Source organism: Mirounga leonina, unplaced genomic scaffold (genome assembly GCF_011800145.1).
Source record: "Mirounga leonina isolate KUSES-001 unplaced genomic scaffold, KU_Mleo_1.0 Mir_168, whole genome shotgun sequence".
Classification (NCBI taxonomy): domain Eukaryota; kingdom Metazoa; phylum Chordata; class Mammalia; order Carnivora; family Phocidae; genus Mirounga; species Mirounga leonina.
The window spans coordinates 14,901,228-14,923,505 of NW_023270426.1; the positions used below are offsets into that span (position 1 = coordinate 14,901,228).

The 22,278-nt window shown below is 38.3% G+C and overlaps 1 long non-coding RNA gene across 2 annotated transcripts; it reads right to left on the reverse strand.

Moving 5' to 3' along the window:
* Positions 1-585: 585 nt before the first annotated feature.
* Positions 586-22,236, reverse strand: LOC118016603. Of its 2 annotated transcripts, XR_004680871.1 has the most exons (5): positions 21,776-22,236; positions 17,916-18,242; positions 17,512-17,555; positions 837-946; positions 586-728 (listed from the first exon to the last, which is right to left on the reverse strand). It is a non-coding gene; the product is annotated as an uncharacterized LOC118016603 (long non-coding RNA). The 2 variants fall into 2 exon arrangements; XR_004680870.1 differs by lacking the exon at positions 21,776-22,236 and having other exon boundaries at positions 17,916-18,458.
* Positions 22,237-22,278: the final 42 nt, after the last annotated feature.

Genomic DNA, 22,278 nt, shown 5'->3' on the forward strand with positions numbered 1-22,278 from the left:
ATTAATTGAAAGAGAAAATAGAAGCTAACAGGAACCAGAGTTGATGTGGCTTACAAAGTTAATGAAGTGGAGGAAATATGAAGAGTCAGGACATGAAGGAAGATGCACCCCATGAATTACAGAAATAACTACTCTGAATTGAACAAGTTTCTGTTTTGTTTTGTTTTTTTTTAAGCAAAGGCTTAAGATATCTAGGGCTGTGTGCAAAACCACAATGTAATTAGAAATCAAGAAAAATTAATGGAAATAGATTCACTTTGCCACAGAAGGGAGAGAATCAGGGAAAGAGTTGATTAAAAAAAGATTGCTATGGGGCGGGGAAAAAAAGATTGTTAGGAATATGAAAGAGAATTAAGAAATTATAAAGGAAGAGAAAAATTAATGTCTCAAAAGGCTATTATGGTTGATATAAGAGGTCACTATTTCAGTGCAATAAAATTGTATAACTAGGAGACATCAGCCAATATATTAGCTATAATCACCTATGCATATAAATGTAGACAAAGCCATCTCTACTGATGTAACACTTTAAATATGTTTTTATTTTTTGTTTTTAGCGAATAGCACAACAATTCAAGTGTAGGGAAAATAGCTTTATTGAGTAAGCTGTTTTGATGAGCTTATTAAGGGGGACGAAAGCATTTCAGGTTAGTTCCCAGATGAAGGAGGAAGTTTCTCTGCAAAATGAAATGTGGGGGAAGAGAAGTAGAGGGATTGTCTGTGTTGTCCTAAAGGTAGAGAAAATGGTTAGCATGGCTAAGAAAAGACTTTCAAAAGACCAGGCATACGTAATGAGAATTTACCAAATTATTTAATGATTTTTATTTAAATCTTACCTTCCATCATACCTAGAAAACTTTCAACAATTTCTTAATTGCTCCCTGATGCTTTTTGTTAATGGATTGTTTCCATGGGCTGTTTAAAGCTTCGTGTGAAGCAGGGTAATCTATGAAGAAAATCAAAATACTTTAGGAAGCCAAGCTCACAACCTCAGCCAATCTGATTTTTGAAATTTAGAAACACCTTAAAAATATTTCTTTCAGGGCGCCTGGGTGGCTCAGTTGGTCAAATGTCTGCCTTTGGCTCAGGTAATGATCCTGGAGTCCTGGGATCAAGCTTGCATCAGGCTCCCTGCTCAGCAGGGAGTCTGCTTCTCCCTCTCCCTCTACTCCTCCCCTGCTTGTGCTCACTCTCTCTTTCTCTCTCTCTCTCGCTCACTCTCATTCTCAAATAAATAAATAAATCTTTTAAAAAAATGAAGGAGGTTGTCCTCCATTTAAATATATATATATATATATATATATATATTCCTTTCATTTTGGAAATGACAGAAACTACCTACCTCTATCTATTATATTACTTTTAGTCATTCAACCTTGAGTTATTGACTTTCTACCCTTCATAAAGCACTTGCTGGCACAACTGAAGAATTAAGTTACCTTAAAATGGGATAGTGAGTAACAATAAGATCTTATATAATCAAATACTAAAGTCACTTAATGTACACTAGGTATAATGAGTGCTCAGAGGTATAGATAGCTCTACAGTGAAAAATGAGAAAGGAACTCAAAAAGTAAATTAAACATGATCTGGATCTTGAAAGATGGGTGAAATTTTCTTAAACAGAGAATGGAGTAGACATGAAGGACAAGAGCGGGGGAGGCATCTGAGGAGCAGTGTGGTGATGTGGGGAAAGCGCAGCACGCTTAAGGAAGAGTGGAGGTAAAGGGCAGGTGGCAAGTGAGAATGTAGCAGAGTAAGCCAGAAGTCAGAGTCAGATCCTATAGTCACATGTCTGATCCTGCCATCACAGATTTACCCAGGTTCTCCAGGACTCGTGGAAGTATGTGGAGGTGTGGGAGTTGATTGAGAAGCAGTGGTCCCTGAGGATTGGAATGCTGGGGTTAGACTGGAGTAGAATGAATCCAAGAGTTCTGAATCCACAAATCTCACAGAGCTCCCTTGGCCAGCAGAGGCCACCTCTCTTGCAACCTCCCATGAGCTGGCTCTGCCTAACTTAAAGACCCAGTGATGACCTTCTCTGAAGCAGGCATGTGCGGATGGATTTTTGAAAAGTGCTGAATCAGAGAAGAGGGGACATGGCATTAGTTGGGCCATTTCACACACATTCCCTTGATTCCTTTATATAATTTAGCAAAATCATGAAATTCTTTTCCAGTATAAACGGTCTTCTCCTGGGTCAGACTTTGTGTTTGTTCCCTGATCTGCTAATTTTCCATGGCTGCTATAACAAAATGACCACAGACTTAGTGCTTAAAACACACATTAATTCTCTTAGAGTTCTGGATATCAGTAGCCCTTAATGGTCAGCAAGGAAGGCTGAGCTCCTCTGGAGGCTCTAGGGAAGAATCAGTTGCCCTTACCAGCTTTTAGAGACTGCCTGCATTCCTTGACTCGGAGACCCACCCTCCACTTTTAAAACCAGCGGTGTAGCATCTTTGAATCTCTCTTTCTGAATCTGACCTTCCTGCCTCCCTCTGATGAGGCTCCTTGTGATCACATTGAGCTCACTCAGATAATTCAGGATAATTCCCGCATCTCAAGAACCTTAATTTAATCACATCTGCAAATTCCCTTCTGTAAAATAACCTCTTCAAAGGTCCCAAGGATTAGGATTGTTAAAGTAATTGAACAAAGAGGCCATTTGATTGAGGTGGTTCTAATGCCTCAGTAGCCTATATAAACAAACTGAAACCTAAGTCAGAGTCAGTTACTGTTAATGCTCTTCCATCCCAGAAAACACATTTAAGAACACCCAATCACAAACAGCCAAGTAAGTTTTCCCACATACGGCAACCACTTAAACTATAGCCAACCAAGTATTTTCCTTGCTTTGCTTCTGCAGCTGCTGTGGAAAAGCCCTTCCCCATCCTCAAATCCTAACCATTTTTGGTTTGGTGCTGCCTGATGCGAGAATTGATGTTTGCTCACATAGTCTTAAAAGTGGGCTGTCCGGCATCTTGTTACTCAGCCTGTTACTCAGCCTACTAAACCTGGAGCACACAGGGATTTGATGTGAGTTGTGAGTCTGGAAATAAGGAAATTGGAACAAGCAGCGCATGAAGAGAATTGGTATTCCATTGCAAAGTACCTGCCTCAGCATAGCTGTCTCAAGGAGAGGGATGCGGTGACATCAGCAGTCCCCAGAATTGTGAATGGCAGCGATAGTTTCTGAATTCTGGATTATTGTGTCAGGGTGTGAAATTCAAATACAAAGTTCAGTTACAGCCTTTGCCCTTCTAGTTCACCCAATGGGTTTGTAAAAACCTCCCCCTTAGGAGTCAAGTCTTCGCTGCTAGCAATATCTAGGTGGGTTTCTATTTTCTGCACTAACTCTGATTGATAGGACTTTGAACCCAATACACATTTATCACGTATGGCAGCTAAAAGCAATATTCTGCCCGGTCTTACATTTGGAATCCCAGCTCCAACACTTAATGGCTCTGTGATCTTAGATGAGTTATTTCGTTTATATGCCTCCGTTTTCTTGCCTGTAAATGAGAGTTATAATGCTACCTATGTGTCACCTTACTCTTTCTTACTCTTTTTTTCTTACTTTCTTACTCTTTCTTTCTTACTCTTTTTTTAGTTAAATGAATTACTATATGTAATGTCTTTAGAAGATGTCTGCAACATGTCATTACTATTATATAGAACATCACACCCCAAAAATATAGCAAATATTTTAATAAGGAAAAGAAAAGTCTGGGGCGCCTGGGTGGCTCAGTCGTTAAGCGTCTGCCTTCGGCTCAGGTCATGATTCCAGGTCCTGGGATCGAACCCCGCATCGGGCTCCCTGCCCCACGGGAAGTCTGCTTCTCCCTCTCCCACTCCCCCTGCTTGTGTTCCCTCTCTCGCTGTGTCTCTCTCTCTGTCAAATAAATAAATAAAATCTTTAAAAAAAAAAGAAAAGTCATACATAGGAAATCATAAAAATGTATTATTTGTATCCATCTGGTATTTTAAAAGAAAGGATTTATATTTTATTTTATTTTTTTTAAAGATTTTATTTATTTGACAGAGAGAGACACAGCGAGAGAGGGAACACAAGCAGGGGGAGTGGGAGAGGGAGAAGCAGGCTCCCCACAGAGCAGGGAGCCCGATGTGGGACTCGATCCCAGGACCCTGGGATCATGACCTGAGCTGAAGGCAGTCGCTTAACCAACTGAGCCACCCAGGCGCCCAGGATTTATATTTTAAAAGGAGAAATTTAATGTAAATAATTTTTATCTAGTTAACTGAAAAGGCAAAGGAGAACATTACAGTATCATAGGAAAGCAGGTATCACTCTTAGACTTAGGAAAATTAATTAAAATTAGAAACTTGGAGGGCCCCCTGCATTTGGAACCATGGTCTCTGAAAAAAGCAAAACTGGCTTTGTGAGAGTCTCTGAAGGCAGTACGATGAGGCTGATTCTATATAAATTTGATGCAAACACTACTGCAAAAAGGCACACAGCTTCTTTTGTTGGAAATGTTTTTAAGAGCATTGATAAAATTGGGGCGCCTGGGTGGCTCAGTCGGTTAAGCGTCTGCCTTCGGCTCAGGTCGTGATCCTGGGGTCCTGGGATCAAGCCCCATGTCCGGCTCCCTGCTCAGCGGGGAGCCTGCTTCTCCCTCTCCCTCCGCTGCCCGCCCCACCCCCCACCGCTTGTGCTCTCTCTCTTTCTTTCTCTCTTTCTCTGTGTCAAATAAAAATTTTTAAAAATCTTAAAAAAAAAAAAAAGGCACTGATAAAATGATGCTCAGAAGACCAGGAAGCAAACAGGATGGAACAAGTTTCTTTTCCTTCCTAAAGTTCTGAGTGTCCCTCTCTAGTGCCAGCTACCGACTGGACAATAGGGAGCCAGCGCAAGGCAGCAATGTGATATGCAGACTTTCAGCCATACTATCTTAAAATGAATATGGAAGGATGGGTTTGGAGCTGAGAGAGAATAGCTTAATAACTAGCAAATCTACCTAAACTACTCAGTATCCATATTAAAACTTGAGATATAAATTTGAAATTCCCTATTTCTACCCAATGCAATGCAACTATACTTCATACAGATGGAGATGTACTTCTGTTTCCCCGAAATGGGAAGCAAATTTCTTTTTTTATTCTTATGTTAATCCCCATACATTACATCATTAGTTTTAGATGAAGTGTTCCATGATTCATTGTTTGTGCATAACACCCAGTGCTCCATGCAGAATGTGCCCTCCTCAATACCCACCACCAGGCTAACCCATCCTCCCACCCCCCTCCCCTCTAGAACCCTGTTTGTTTCAGAGTCCATCGTCTCTCATGGTTCGTCTACCCCTCCGATTTCCCCCGCTTCATTCTTCCCCTCCCGCTACCTTCTTCTTCTTTTTTTTTTCTTAACATATATTGCATTATTTGTTTCAGAGGTACAGATCTGAGATTCAACAGTCTTGCACAATTCACAGCGGGGAAGCAAATTTCTAATACCCACTGAATCCATCTCTGGAAGACAGCTGCACTGTCCCCTTTCTGGGCTATGTTAATTAGTCTTCAGATTCAATCATGGGCTCAACTGACTATTGTATTACTTAAAGACAACTTTTATACAACATTTTTATAAAATCCTAAAAAGAAGGAGGAGATAGTGCATGGGGAGAAACCCCTTAAAGGAAAAAGGCAAGTCGCTCCATTTTTTTTCCCCCACTAATTACAAAAGAGTCATCATGTTTGGTGGGCTTTTTCATTTTTGTAGGCAACATTCCTTGCCATTTGAGCATCTTCCTTGGATTTGCTCACCAAGTTAAATTACATTTCTGAATCTAATAGTTATTTATGTTGAAAATAATGTCTTAAAAATGGGTTATAATAGAGTATATATTATCTAATATTTTCTAGAGTATAAAGAGAAGTGCTGTTACTGATCATAACAATGCAATTCGATACTTCTGAATAAAGGAATTCTTGGCTTGTTTTCATTGAAAGGTAAATGATAGATTTTTAAATACATTAGTGTATTTTTATCCTTTTAAAAATTCCTTTTATGCAACTCTTCTCCCTTCATCTTGTACAGGTATTACTTTTTTTCTTGACAGATTTTAGTTGTTAAAGGAAGGATGCCAAGAGGAAGATGCAGTCAACATGGGATTTCTGAGTCAATAACATAAAAATAAACTTGAAAGACAGGCTTTGTTAAGAAGAGGATTTCATTAACATATCTGGGGCCAACCCTTGACGATCAGATCATAGAATTATCATAAGCCAAGAATCGAACAAAATCAGAGTAAAGTGGAGCAGTCCTTGTCATATAGAGAGGAGACAGACCATGCCTGATTGACTTGAGTTGGAGGAATAAAACCACAGCCATCATGGAAGTAAAGGTCTGTGTCCTGTGTTCTATGTTCTCCCTTCCCCTTTTCCAGGCTAGTGCTCCAGGAATCATGGGGGTATGTATTAGACATGTTCTCGAGAAAGTACAAAACAGGATAGCTTTCACTTTGTTTTCTATTCAAAACCTTGGTAGACCACACACAGGCTGACCCCTCTCCACCATGGTGGGTGGGGGGGTGGGGGGTGGGGGGAAACAGTATTGGTGGAGAGGAGCTGAGTGCAAAATGCTAGGGCACTTTTACTGGCTCTGCATGACAAACGCTGATACAAGGACCACACAAGACTAGGGAAAATGTGCCCCGTGCCTTAAGGATGGCCAAGTTTCACCAATACCCTAACTTCAGTTTCAAGAGGAAAGTGAAAGGGAGAAAGATCCCTGCAGTTGGTTTAATTGTGGATCTCAATGTTGGAGTTTAATGCAGTAGAGTTTTTTCAAATCGAAAGACATTGTGCAAAACAAAAAATAATGAGCTATTAAAATTTCCCTCCAATTCCAGTGTCTGTTTTTCCTTGTGGGTAGTTTAGAAGAGCTACAGATAATAATGGATGCTTGCATTCTTTGGACATCTGTGTAGTATATGTGTGAATTTAATTTCACAATAATTATCTGTTGATTTAAAAGAGCTTGGTGATCGGAGCTGTATGCACATAATTATATATAATCTAAGTCACAGGCATTTTGGAGACAGAACTCCAAATAGATAAGTGTAGGGATTATACTGTTTCAATACTTCTTTTAATTATTTGACAGTGTTGATATTATATTGTAAGAAGTGATTAGTTCTAATAGTCAAATAAGTTCACTCATTTTATGTAAAACTGTACAATTTTCAGTCCTTTGTGATACTTTGCTATATTTCTATCCTAGAGCATTCTTACTGGATTCATGTTAGAGAAAAACTAACAAAAATTATCTTATTATTCATAAAAGATCCACGTTCAAAGAACAAGTGGTTGCATTTATAAGTTAACAGCTATGAAAAAATATATGTTATAGTTAGAAAGTTTAAGGATTTGTTCTATTTTTTTACATTGTATTATTTTTCATCCAGCTTACATTCTTACATTTTTATTTAAGCCTAGGAATTGACTAGCTATATTAAAAATGAGACATTTTAATACAAATTATCATTTTAATTATTGCTGCCATATAATTTATTTTCTTATTTTAATGCAGAATAATTTGATTTTAAAGTGTTATCATTTTATTTGCTTTATACACTAATTAAAAGCCTCAGACTGGAACCACATTCCATTAAATATCTGTTACAACATGTCTGTAGAAATGTCTGCTCTATGTGCCTAAAATTCTCAGGGAACTGGAAACTTAATACTCAAGTTTTATATAACTCTGTTAATACCACTCTTAGAAAAAAAAAATTAAGGAAAATTTACAACTAAGGTACTGACATAGCTAACAAAAATTCTGCCAATTTAGAATATCTGCTGGTTTGGTGCTATCCATAGAGTTTTTGTTTTAGTGCCAGAATCAAAGATTCCATTTAAAAAAATAAAATAAATAGAATGTCTGGGCCACTGGTTGGCAACTTTTGATTCATGGATTTTGTGCTGCTGGTGTCATCAAATCCAAGAATTTATGTATTCAGTTTTTTTTATGTTCCAATTTTTGCTGAGAATTTCCTCACCTTTCTTTGAGTGCCCTTTAATTTCAACGTGTTATATTTTCTCTACTTTTGCTTTGCTTCAGTGTCGTTTCCAATTTCTATGCTATGACTTGGTTGTTTTAAATGCATCTCTTCCCACCCAGGTAATCTGTTTTCAGTGTGTATGCTATTTAATGTGATAATAAGAGCTTATATTTATTGAGCACTTATCATGGGCCAGACATTGTACTATAATACAAACACACACAATCTCAATTAATACTCCCCACTTAAAGACGAGGACGCTGAGGCACAAAAAAAGAAGAAAGTAACTTGTCCAAGGTCACAAACCTGGCAAGTCAAAGAGCTGAGGTTTCATTGCATGTGGTCTGACTCTGAGGCACACTTAACAATATATTCTAGTGAAAATTCTATTAGTCATGAGTGACAGAAACTTACTGGAAACTAGCTTATGAAAAATGGCATAAAATGCCTCGCATACCTGAAAAATCCAGGAGTGCTTTTCCAAACATGCTGGATTCAGATACTTAACTAACAGCAGGGTCTCCCTTGTCACCCTTTGGCTTCCTGCTCTTCTCTCTCAGACTGCCTCTGGGTGACTAGAAGGACGGCCACCAGCAGCTATGGTGTCACAAGGGCCTTGCAGCCAGAGATCATGGAGCAGTGAGAGCATCTTTCCTGCTATCTCTAGCAATAATCCTAGGGAGGGTTATGATTAGTCTTGTTCGGGTCACACGCTTCAGGTTGAATTGTGGGCAGGATTGCAAAGACAGCCATGGACAACAGTCAGCCCTATCGAAACTATAAAGACTGAACAGGATTACTGTAGAAGAACGGTTAGATGGAGACAGAAGAAGGATATTGGGCAGACCCAAAAAATCAATCCAGTGTCCATTAATGCACATTGGCCTTAGATTCTGTCAATTACAATTACTAAATAGACAAAACACAAACACATCACATAAAACTTTTCAGATAACAAAAACAAAGACTAATACAACTTGCCCGAGTTCACAATGTGTTAAGTCATCACACTTCTTTTTTTTTTTAAGAGAGCACGCACACAAGCAGGGAGCAGAAGGAGAAGGAGGGGCTTGATCTTACAACTTCTAGACCAGCACCTGAGCCAAAATCAAGAGTCAGACACCTAACTAACTGAGTTTCCTTTATACACACACCCACTCATGCATTTATTGATCACTTGCTTAAATATATATGTGTGTGTGTGTATATATATACATAATCATATATAGATATATGATTATTCATCTTGTGTAACTCACTTGATCCGCAAAACAACCGGCAAAGCTATTAAGGCATTTCAATAGAAGTTAAACCCTGGAAGCAAGGGGCATTTTAGAATTCTCTACCTACCCTCTAGTCACTGCAAGAGTTTCATAGTTTATCTTAAAGGCAGAATGTCCACATATTTGAGTAGACTCTTTTTCTTAGTCTAGTTCAACATCCTCAAACTTAAGTAGCATCAAATAACTCACACAGGGTATATATTCAAGATCATGTATAATCTACTTTATAGGCAAATAAGGGATTATCGAGAGTAATTTTTACTCAACCAGATTTTCAGCTTATTTTCTAATCTAATCTCTCAAAAATGTAACTTCAGTTTTGTACTCTCTAACCTCACTGTGATTGCAAATTACCTGGTTTCTTTCTGCTTGAACTTCAGAATAGAGCTTCAACTGTCCTATTTGTGCACATATCTCAACATTTTGTTAAGCAGCCCTGGAACAAGAAGGTGGTTGTTCTTCTCCACTCTCCTTGAAATTCAAACTTGCTTATGTCCACTCATATAAAATTGCAGCAGCAATTATCTGCTCTGTCTCTTCTTCACAGCATGGTTGTCGGTGGTACAAGGACAAGAAAACACTGCAGGTGTTAAAATATATAGACAGCTTTATCTCCCATTCCAAATTGTTGGTGCTTCTGTCTGATTGCTATATTTTGATTATGAGAGCTTTTTTTTAAATTTTTTAAATTTTTTTTAAAGATTTTATTTATTTATCTGAAAGAGAGAATGGGAGACAGAGAGCATGAGAGGGGAAGGGTCAGGGGGAGAAGCAGACTCCCCGCCGAGCAGGGAGCCCAATGCGGGACTTGATCCCGGGACTCCAGGATCATGACCTGAGCCGAAGGCAGTTGCTCAACCAACTGAGCCACCCAGGCGCCCCCTTTTTTTTTTTTTTGATGTTGTAAGTAAGATCAAAATTTCCTATTTCTCTTTTAAAATTTGGATCAGTTTCATTTCAGAGCGTCCTGAGTTTGCAAGGTGAACTGTTAAAAAAAATTGCTTCTATTAATAACCACTTATCTGCTCAAAACAGGGCTTTATTTTTGAAATCATCTAAAAAAATTTCACAGGAATAAATTGTAGGTTAAATCCTAAGACTAATTGTCATCTACAATCTCCAATGTCAAAATTCTTGTTTCTTCCTTTAGTCTATCATGTTTGTCAAAACAGCCTCATTGTTCCTGATGGAATTTTTTAGCAAGCAATTATTAAAAATTTAAAATTAATTTAAATAAATATACACTTGTTTGTTTTAAGTGGGGGGTTTTGGAATAAGGTTTTCTCTCTCTTTTTAAAGTTCTGCGACTGAAAATAATTTGACAGTCACTGCTCTAGCCAAGGGATTGGTGAACTTTTTCTGCAAGGACCAAATACTAAATATTTATGCTTTGCAAGCCAAGAGACGAAACTGAGGATATTATGTCCTTACATAATTAAAAAAAATCAAGAATCATTCTTAATTTGGAAGCCACCAAAAAAAGGTGGTGGGCTGGATTTGGGCCTCTGGGCTATAGTCGGCCAAGCTCTGCCCTATCCCATTATAATTTATTTTCTGGTGAAGAAACACGTAGCAAAACAGAATTTCCTACGGAAGGTTCATAGATATTGTGGCAACACTAAGAGTAGAGCATGAGCTGCACTGTGGGGCCTCTCGGCATCTGATATTGCTGGGTCGTTAATGAAAACTTGAGAAGAAAAGAGGTCCAGATCAAAAGACCCCAAACCGTAGGTGAAGACAAAACCACACTGAATCTGACTACATAAACATTGGCTGTATAAAAGAACCACGTTTAGCAGGTTTTTCCCTCCCCATATTGTACCCTACTAAACTCACGTTGTACGCAAAGGAAAATTTCTTAAAATTCTTGTATAATTTCCTATATAATAAACCAGAAATTCCAGATGGCTAGGTAATATACACATGCGTAAAAATCCATTTCCTACTCTTACCATCACAGCCTATTTGTTTCCAAATTTTAAAAGATCAATACATGAAACTTAATGACTAAAAAAGTAAAAAAAAAATACAATATAAGGTAAAAATAGGAAAATAGAGCATCTTTTTCTTCTCATAGCCACAACTTTATGTCCTGATGTAAAGATTAGAATATTAGTGATAATTAAAGATTAAATAGCAGAAAATGAGATTGCTTCTGGGAGAAACAGCCTTCTGTGTTTGGATTATTTCAATTAGTTTTACCAAGCAAGACCTTCTAAGGAACTGAGGATAGCTATCTTTAACGTTCAACAATCTTTTGAAATCTCTGGATCATCAAAAATTGAAGATAAAAAAAGAATCATTTATGCTGTCTTTACTATGCAGATTGTACCACGAGATAAGTTTTCTCCTCATAAAAGTATTCCAGTTAACCAAGGAAGAAACAATGGTGAATTAGAATTATTACCATTTGTAACTTCTAATAAATTAACTAATCTGGGAATTCATTGTCAACAGCAGCTTATGTTAGAAACAGAGACAAATATTGGGTCTCCTCCTGAAAGAACACAATATCATCTATTGAGTAATTTTGTTAAAAAAAAAATTGAACTTGTATCTGGAAATTCTCTAAGTCCGAATACCAATTTACCAATTCACAGGATGAACAGAAAACAGAGAAGCATTTAAATGACACTATAGGAATGGAATCTACAGAATCCAGATGGTAAGAAACCTCATAGGGCAAATGATCCACTTTTTTTTTTTTTTAAGCAAATGTAATACAAGGAAAATAAGAGATAAAGGCAGCAATTATTAAAGAAGCTCGAGAGGCGCCTGGGTGGTAGAGTCAGTTCAAATGTCCAACTCTTGATTTCTGCCAGGTCAAGATCTCAGGGTCCTGAGATCAAGCTCCCAGCTGGGCTCTGTGCTGGGTATGGAGCCTGCTTAGGATTCTCTCTCCTTTTCCCTCTGCCCCTCCTGTGCTCTCTATCTAAAAAAAAAAAAAGAAAAAGAAGCAGCAGCAGCTTGAGAGACATATAAAACAATACTGATAATAAAAAAAACAGAAGTGTAAAAATACAATTGGTGGGACTGCTGACAATTTGAACAATTATTTGATAGTTGATAATATTAAGGAACAATTGTTAAATTTACATAAAATGATGGCATTTTTAAAGTTTTTACTTTTTAGAGCTATATATTAAAATATTTTTGGATAAATGGTGTCGGTAGTTTGCTTTTAAAAATTCCAGCAGGAGCTAAGTGGGAAAGGACACAGATAAAACAAGATTGGTTATGAGTTAAAAAGTGTTGAAGCGGGATGATGGGTTCAGGAAGCTCTAGTCCATGCACTTTGTACATGTTTGAAATTTTCCCTTGTGAAATGTTTTTAAAAGATAGCCAAAGGGAATTCTCAAAACCAAGACACAACAATATGGTCATGGTGGCCCTCCACCAAGAATTCTAGTAATTCAACAGGGGATAGTAACAGGAAAACATCAGCAACTACAATAGCCCCATAAGAAGACTGTTTATATAACATACATTCCTCAATGAAAAGAAACCTAAATTTGCAAAGCACGCTTTTTTTTTTTTGAAAGATTTTATTTATTTATTTGAGACAGAGAGAATGAGAGAGAGAGAGCACATGAGAGGGGGGAGGGTCAGAGGGAGAAGCAGACTCCCCGCTGAGCAGGGAGCCCGATGCGGGACTCGATCCAGGGACTCCAGGATCATGACCTGAACCGAAGGCAGTCGCTTAACGAACTGAGCCACCCAGGCGCCCCTAAAGCACGCTTTTTGAAAATATTACTTGGTATATTGTTACTCACGTGGTTTGTATCTATTGTAATATGGAAAGTCCAAAAGTCTGGCATTGGGAGTGAATATCACTTTAATTTGTGGCTTACAGCAGAGGATGCCCGAGTCCTGCCCACATCTCCTTGCCTCTACCATTTCCATCCTTGCCAATGGTCTGTCTTCCAAATATCAACCTCTTTAACTCTTCCCTGAAGAGCTCTTTCAAACTGTCCAAGGAGCAAGCTAGAAGTGCTGGGGAATGTGTCCCCTGGGAGTAGCACTTAATCAATGACTGACAGAAGTCAGTGTATAAATACACCCAGCTTCTTGGCTTTTCCCATGGAATAAGCCTGAGACCCATGGTCTACATTGACTGCAAGAGTTTCCCAAGTGGAATTAAACTCTAGCTTTCCACAGTGGTAACTGACTTCAGAATTTACCCTTTACTGGTCCCCTCCCCCTCCCTCCCCCCTCCCCTCCCCTTCTTTTCCCTTCCTGCCTTCACTTCTCCACTCTCCCACCAGTATTCCCTGGGATCACTTTCCAAATAAACTACTTGCTCTCAAACTCTTGCCTCAGAGTCTGCTTCTTGGGGAACTCAAACTAATTTACATTCAGTTTGTAAAAAAGCAAGTCAGTAAGGGAGACTGTCATTTAGGGCTAAAGAACCTAGAACTTCAGCCATGTTTTCATGTTTTTTTGAGGGTGGTAAATGTCAGTAAAAGGATATAACAATTCTGGTCTTTATGCTAATTTGTTTAATTTAATGTATGTTCTTAGGACTTTGAATTATTTCATTTATCAAGGAAGATTAGAATAGTAGGTTACAAACTTCAGTATGTTTAAGAAATGCTCAGGTGTCTTGTTATAAATGTGGATTCCTGGTCCCCTCAGCAATTCTGATTCAGAAGAACTCCAGATTTATTATTAATAGTTATGCACATTAAAACATTAGATATACTTACATAGGAGTCCTGAGGATCCTACTTTGAGAAACATTGACCTAGGTGCTAAAATTTTAAGATGTAAAATGTCATGCCCAGTTGGTTTCTATATGCCTAAAAGAAGGTTTGACTCTGATGGCTTTATCATGTCCTGGAGTCCCAATTCTATGCTGCTAATGCTAAAGCCTAAATTTAATTTTAATCTGGTTCAGATGGTACTGTGACTATTTCTGTCCGTTTTCTGTAAAGGTAGACGTGGGAAGTGCAGTTTGGAAGAAAAAAGTGTGGTGTCGGATGAAGGGTGTGGTAAGCAGAACTGTAGCGAAGGTCTTAAAAATGCAGTGCTCCACCCCTCACTTATTTCTTGGGTGTGCCTTAGCCTGAATCTCCTTTTGAATTTTTTTTTTTTTTTAAGATTTTATTTATTTATTTGACAGAGAGAGACACAGCTAGAGAGGGAACACAAGCAGGAGGAGTGAGAGAAGGAGAAGCAGGCTTCCCACTGAGCAGAGAGCCTGATGCGGGGCTCGATCCCAGGACCCTGGGATCATGACCTGAGCCAAAGGCAGACACTTTATGACTGAGCCACCCAGGCGCCCTCCTTTTGAATCTCTTTGTGCCCAGTTGGGAGATGAAAGCAGAAAACACTGCTGGGAAATCACTTAGCTATGAGGCTAACATTTGCTCTTAATCTTCTCTTGAGATTCTTCTAGTCCTTTTTCTGCCCAATGAAGAGTCAGAGCTAAGGCCACAGGGACCCAATGAGAGAAAGTACCACTATGTCCTAGGCCTCCTCCCCCCGCACCCCCACTCTTATTTTGCATCTAGAACACTATTCTTATAGCAATTTCCAAATGATGACCTTTTATTTCATTTAGGAGAGCCAGTTTGCCTTTTTCAATTAGTTCATGCAATTGTATTTGGATTTTACATTTTGTCTATTCCCAGAGCTACAATTGGCTTCAAAGGGCAAATAATTGCACCTTCGACTTTATTGGTATGGCCATGTTATCTTCCTCTTTCCTCACTAAATTTGATGATTCTGCACCTCTAGAATTAACTTACGGAGATATTTTCTCATTGGCCTAGCAACACAAAATGGTTGGAGCCTTGGAATGATGTATTGTCCTGTAGTTGGTTTTTGTAGAAAAGAAAAGTATACTTCCAAAGTTGTGAAAGATACTAATTGTTACTTGATACAAATGAGAATTTGAAATGTCTGAATGATTTAAATTCTGTTTGTCTTGGAAGATTCATTCTTGACATTCCCTTCCAATAGCAACACATGCAAAAAAAAAGCCGAGGTACTGGATTCCAGAATGCAGTAGATGTTAATCTGAACACATGGAGACAAAAGTATACTTAGAAGCATGGCAAAGCTTCAAAAATAGAAATTCAATGATAACCACTCTCATGTCATCCCAAACTATTAGTGTCAGTGTTCCATCAGGTGGAAGGCATTCTAACTCTTAATTATTTCTCCTAAAAAAATTGTTGTGCTATTTCCAAGAGAAGAAAAAGATAAATGAAGGTGTTTCCTTAGACCACTGTTCTCAAATGTTTTGTTCTTGGGACCTCTTTACAGTCTTAAACATCAATGAGGATCCCAAGTGTTTATAGTATGAGAAATTAAAAAGTAGAAAAAAATTAAATATTAACTCATACAGAAATAACAAATCTATTATATATTAACAGGAAAAATACTTTATGAACATAAGTATATTTTCCAAAACAAAACAACTGTAAAGAGTAGCAGAAAATAAAAGCTCTGCTCTCGCACTGCTAATATTTTATTGAAATCCATAAAATCTGACTTTCAAGACTGTTCAACGACTTGTGTCATTATAAGCTTACTATGAATTTAAATAAAAGTCCACTCCTAGATGCAGCAGACTTAAAATGAACTAAAATTCTGCCTCACTCTCTGAAAATGCAATGACATTGGGCTGAGAGATAGAATATCCAACCTGTCTTCCATCTTAGTAAAATATCCTGAAATTGAGGTATGATAGAAAAATCCCCTAATCTCTCCTCTTATGCTTATTCTGTAATGGTAGTGTAGCTGTAAACAAACAAACTGTATATATATGTACCTGCATGCATATGTATATATCATATTCATGTATCCATATGCAAAATATTTGTATATTGATACTTAAGAAAGCAACACAATAAATCCTGTCAGTGTTCTGAAATCCATTTGTCTCTTTGTTAATCAAAAAAGGAGCTTTAAGACTTAATAGAACTGGATATACTGGGTAAAATAAAGTATATTATTAAGATTTATGGCACTTGTTTTTACTTTTTAGAATGTGGCTCCTAGAAAAATTTACATTACATATGTGGATCGTATTATATTTCTTTCCAACAGCAGTGATCTGTAGGAGAGGAAAAGACATCAAGTAAATTATGGGGTTTTAAAAAATTAAACAGGAAAGGGGCGCCTGGGTAGCTCAGTTGGTTAAGCGTCTGCCTTCGGCTCAGGTCATGGTCTCAGGGTCCTGGGATCGAGCCCCGCATCGAGCCCCGCATCGAGCCCCGCATCGGGCTCCCTGCTCAGCAGGAAGCCTGCTTCTCCCTCTCCCACTCCCCCTGCTTGTGTTCCTTCTCTCGCTGTCTCTCTCTGTCAAATAAATAAATAAAAAAAATCTTTAAAAAAAAATTAAACAGGAAGGAAGTTGGCATGGGCATTTTAATTTTTTGATAGATCAAAAATATTGAATTGGAGCTTAATATTTTGGAGAACAGTGAAAGGAGGAAATTAAAATAAAAAACCATTTTAGAATAAATTCAGATTAGTGATTAGGAGCTCTCTGGAGAGTTTATAGCTCGTTGCCTAATCACAGATTACTACTACTTAAAAAGAAAAAAAAAGTCCTCATCATATATAGTGCCTCTTTATTTGTTAAAACTTGATTGGGGGTTTTGCTTATGTCTAAGAGACTGTGTTGGAGCTCAGGGGCAATGGAAGAAGTAGAAGTTTTAATTCTGATATGGTCACCTCTTGAATCTTTCCTCAGTGACAGCAGGAGTCTTATTTTCTTCTCAAAATACATCGATGATTTGGACAAAGGAACTATCTTATGCTCAGATAAATCTATAGAAAATGAAAGTTGTATGTATGCTGCTCTTAAACAAAATAGTTTCTTTAAGGTTTTATTACAGAGAATTCCGAATCCACCCAAAAGTAATCACCCAGCCTGCTCATCAATACCTGGTCATTCAGGCTCCACACATCACCATCCACTTAGCACCTCCCTCAACCCTACATTATTTGAATTCCAGACATCACAGCAGCTCATCTACAAAGAGTTCAGTGTGTAATTCTGAAAAACTAGGCTTTTTTGGGAAACATAGCCACAATACCATTATCCTATCTAAAAAAGGAATTAATAATTAAATTATTTATCCAGTCAGCGTTAAGAAAAAAAAAATACAACATTTTCATGTTGATTAACTAAATGTAAGTTGGAATTAGGCTGGAAAACATACATAGTTTTATAATGTGCTCTAAATAATTACCTTTTCATATTTCAGGATATGAACTTCTATCATCCCCTCATGTGCTGATTTCAGAGGAAATAAACATACAGTTAAATGGTCATCTTGTTATGTGTCTATGTTTAATTCCCTATTTATCAAGATTCCTCTAGCTATTGATGCGGGATGTCAAAAATACCATATAGCAAAATCTACCCCTTAGACACAAGCTGAATTACATTATGATTATTAGCCACTAGATGCCACAGTCGCTTCAACAAATGAAATCAAGTGGGCCTTGCTCTGTCAAGAAAAAATGATAACATTCTAAATATTAGAGTAAAATACTAAATCAGAGTGTCAGTACCAGCCTAAATTTGCCTGCACCCTGCAGCACCAGCGCATGCTGAACCATATATTTAAATATTTACCTTTAACTTTCATACCTGAGCAAACTATGATATCCATCCTTTTAAAAGCATCTGTGTCTTTTTCTGTGATTTTGAAGTTGTTGCTAATTCTTTCCAATTAGTGCAGTCACTCAGTGTGGTACCTTCATAGAAGTCTGCTGAACGGCTGTCTATAATGTGTTCAACTTGATTTCGGGGTGGTTGAAATTATTAACAGATTGAGAGAGGACAGGGAATCAGTTTCACACTTTTTTTTTTTTTCTGGAAAATACCATAATCTTAAGAAGCTTTTGTTGCTATTGTTTTCCTCAAAATCTGCCGAGCTGCTTCATAGAGATTTTATCAGGCGATTCACAAGTATACCTATTGAAACATTCTTGTTTAGGTAAGAACAGCAATCCTATCAGACATACTCGGCCAGCAATATTAGAATTACCTACACTTCTGTATGCTTTGTTCCAACAATGTATTCAGATCTGGCTATGTTTTAGTTTAGTATACATTTAGTATGTTTAATTTTATTCCATGATAAAAAGTTTCCATACAAATTTGTCACTTAACACCCCTCTTGTCCAAATACAGTTTTTTAAAAGTTTGTTCTAGAATGTATTACTTTATTTTTTGTTTTAATAAAAAACTTAGTCCTTGGCGGAAATTTCCCAGAAAATTATCTACCTGAAAACTCATGTATCTTCAAAATTAAAGTGGGTATGAGAAAATTACTGCACTGACCCTTGGGAAATACCAGATAAATTATATATTTAGGGGAATATAGAGGAATCTCAATAAGTATGACATTAAACTCTTAGGAAAAACTTTCTCAACACTTCTACTTACTACAAATGAGGAAGAGGTGCAGACACTTTGCGTGGGAATAAGTCATGGAGGTCACCTCAATAATGCTTTAAACGCTTTCCCTGATTCTACCCTTGTCTCTTGCTGGCTTTTTCTTCCTATCCGGAGCTGGAATGGTCCCTGTAAAACATAAATAAATAAAAACCATACCACTGCTCTACTCTACCTTCATTGTCACTCAGAACAAAAGACCAAGCCTTCACAAATGTCTATAAGGCTCAAAATACCCAGTGTGGTAAACACTAGTTACATGAGTCTATCGAACATTTGCAATGTAGCTAGTCTGAACTGAGATGTGCTATAATGTGTAAAATACACAGTGGATTTGGAAAACTTAGTACTGATAAAAAGAATGTGAATTTTCTTAGTAATTTTATGTTATAAAATTATATCATTATTTATATATTATATATAGTTGCAATGATAATATTTTGGATATATTGAATTGAATAAAATGTTATTTAAATTAATTCCACCTCTTTTTTAAATGTATCTACAAGAAAAAAGTCAAATTGCATGTCTTACATTTCTGGCTCACATTCTAATTCTGTTGGATAGTACTAGCCTAAATGACCAGCAAGTCACTAGCTCCTTCCAATTTCCAACCCACATTGGCCTCTTTGTTGTTCCTCAGTATAACCATGTATATCTCAAGCCTTTGGGTTGGCTATTCTCTTCTCCTAGAAAATCTTCCCTCAGATTTTTTTTTTAAATATTTATTTGAGAGAGCGAGAGAGTGCAAGAGAGCACGCGAGAGAGGGCGAGAGAGTGGGAGGTGGGGAGAGGGGCAAAGGGAGAGGGACAAGCAGACCTCTCCTGAGCAGGGAGCCCCACACAGGGCTTCATTCCAGGACCCAGGAATAATGACCTGAGCCTAAGGCAGATGCTTATCTGACTGAGCCACTTAGGCGCCCTTCCCTCAGATATCTTTATTGTTAGTTTCCTCACTTTTTTCTGTTCTGTGCTAAAATTATCAGAAAGAACTTCTTACCAATCAAAGATGGCCTTACCCAACACTTGTATATACCCTCTATTTTTTCAAAACCTGTATCACCTAGCATATTATATGTATTTGTGTGTATGTATGTGTAATCTCTCCTTAGTAGAATAACCCCCATGATGTCAAGGACTGTGTTTTGTTATTGCTGTTTCTCTAGAATAGTGCTTGGCTTTTGGTAGATACTAAGTAACTGTTAAATAAATCAGAGGATAAATATCATTAAAAATAAGTAGAGTGTTATCTAAGGGATTTTATCATGAAGGTTTGGAAAATGAGAAGAATTAACATTTCCTGATGGCCTACAATGAACCAGACACTGTGCTAAGCACTTATATATAATATCTTACTAAATCCTCACAGAAATGTATTTGCAGATTAGAAATCTAAAGCTCAATTTAAATAATTTTCCCAAGGCCACTTAGCCAGTGTGGAACATCATTTCAATACTTTTCATTTTATTTCAACGTCTCCAAGTACCTTCCCTGAATCCCAGAATAAATTAGATGCTCTTGTAAATACTAAGTATTTTCCCTTCATATCATATGTCACCACTGTAATTCATTGTGTGATGTGGTGCTTATTGTCTTTCCTCCCCACTGCACTATAAACTTCATGATAGGTGGCAGTGAATATCTTGTTGATATTTCCATGTCCAGAGACTTCCACCCTCATGCTTAATCTCTAGTACATGTTTATTGAATACATGAATAAAGTTAACTTTATCTCAAAATATTGTAACAGTTGATGAGTGGGTTATTTGTGGCCAATGAGAATTAATGATTTTGTAGATCTACTAAAAGAATGGCACCCTGTTGGATGTTTCAGAGGAGAGTATGCTAGCGTGTAGGTGTTCTTTACACTTGACCATAGGTAATAGTGCTCCATGTTGTGAATTTCCTCTGGAAGTGTGTTGTCCAACATGGCAGACACATGGGGCTACTTAAATAAAAATTAATTAAAATGGAATAAAATTGAAAATTCATTCCCTTAATTATATTAGCCACATTTCAAGCACCAACAGTCATACGTGGCTAGTGGCTGGCTGCCTTAAAGAAGAGACAGATAAATAAAATTTCCATTATAGGGAGAGTTCTATTGAGCGGCACTATTCTAGAAAGTTAAAAAAGATTCCTAGGAGGATATATTTTCAAATCAGAAGGAGATTGTCCAATTAATTTTGTATTCTAACTAAAATTAAACTTTGAGAAAGAGCCCAATAATCTGTATTCCCAAGTGTTTCTGGGCAAGACGGAGACATGGAAAAGCAGCTTCATTGTCTACTGGATGAAACATTTAGTCAGACGTGCTCATGCAGAGCCAGTGGCTGGTGTGGAAAGAACCACTCCTCCAAGGGCCCTGGGCAGGCCTACTGTTCCAGGGATGCTGCCAGCACCTGGCTGGATTGAGCCCTCTGCCTAATGCTACTCAGTACCATCCCTTTGCATTTGATGCACAAAACAGAAGACTGAAATTTGAAGAGGAAAGAGTTTGGAAGGCCAAATGCACCTCAAAGTATTAGCTAGATTCACAACTTCTAGAGAGAAAGTTTTTTAAATGCCCCCTTCCTCAAAATGTTACACATCTTCAGGTAATTTCTTCCTGATGTAACTTTCTGTAATTTTGGCCAATACAATTTAACTTTCTTTGAGATTCTGTCGCTGCAGGTATTTTCCCCTAATTGGACACGTAAAACATTTCCTGTCATTGCCTTAGAAAATAAAACTGTTTATAGGCAAGAATAAATATTATATTTTCTATTTTATTTTCTGATTAAGGTCACTTATGGGGGGGGTAAGAATTTTCTTAAATTGAATCTTCAGGGTATTGGCTCTATAATTTGTTCACATTTCTCCATCATCCGCCAGTCCTACTGATTCAGTCTTGACCAAGACTGAAAATAGTTCAGGATTCTCACTTTTAGACAACAGACCAGTAGGAGAGCTGAGGCGGGGACCAACAGGCAGCCCCACACTTCCCAGCTCAACAGGTGGAGAACATGGGATTTTTTGTTGTTGTTCTTTGGGATTGAGCCCCCACTCACCGTGTTCTGTCAGAGGAAGTATTTCCAGTGCCTCTGAGATTTTCTTAGCAGAAGACACCGAGTGAAAGGGGTGCTTCTGCGTACGCCTGGAGAGGGGTGGTGAAGGATGCAGGTGGGACCGGGAAGTTAGAAAGGTTGGGAGGTGGGGCGCTAGGATGGGACAAAGGGTTTCCCGAGCCGTGAGCGGAGCAGAGAGCGGAGCAGAGAGCGGAGACTCAGAGGAGCAGCGGTGGGAGCCCCGCGGAAAAGACCGCAGACGCGAAGAGCACCGCAGACGCGAAGAGCGGAGCGCGCCCGGACCTGGGCGGGGCAGAGTGGGGAAGGGTCGCGCCGGGACGTGACCGGCTGTGGGCCGGGGGAGGCGAGCGGGGCGGCAGTTGCGGGCGCCTGCCGGGGGCTCGGGGACCCGAGCTCCGCCGATGAGGTCAGTGGAGCCGACGCGCCGGGAGGAGGGCAGCGAGCCCGCGGACGCGGGGGCTGCGAGGCCGGCAGAGGGGCGGGAC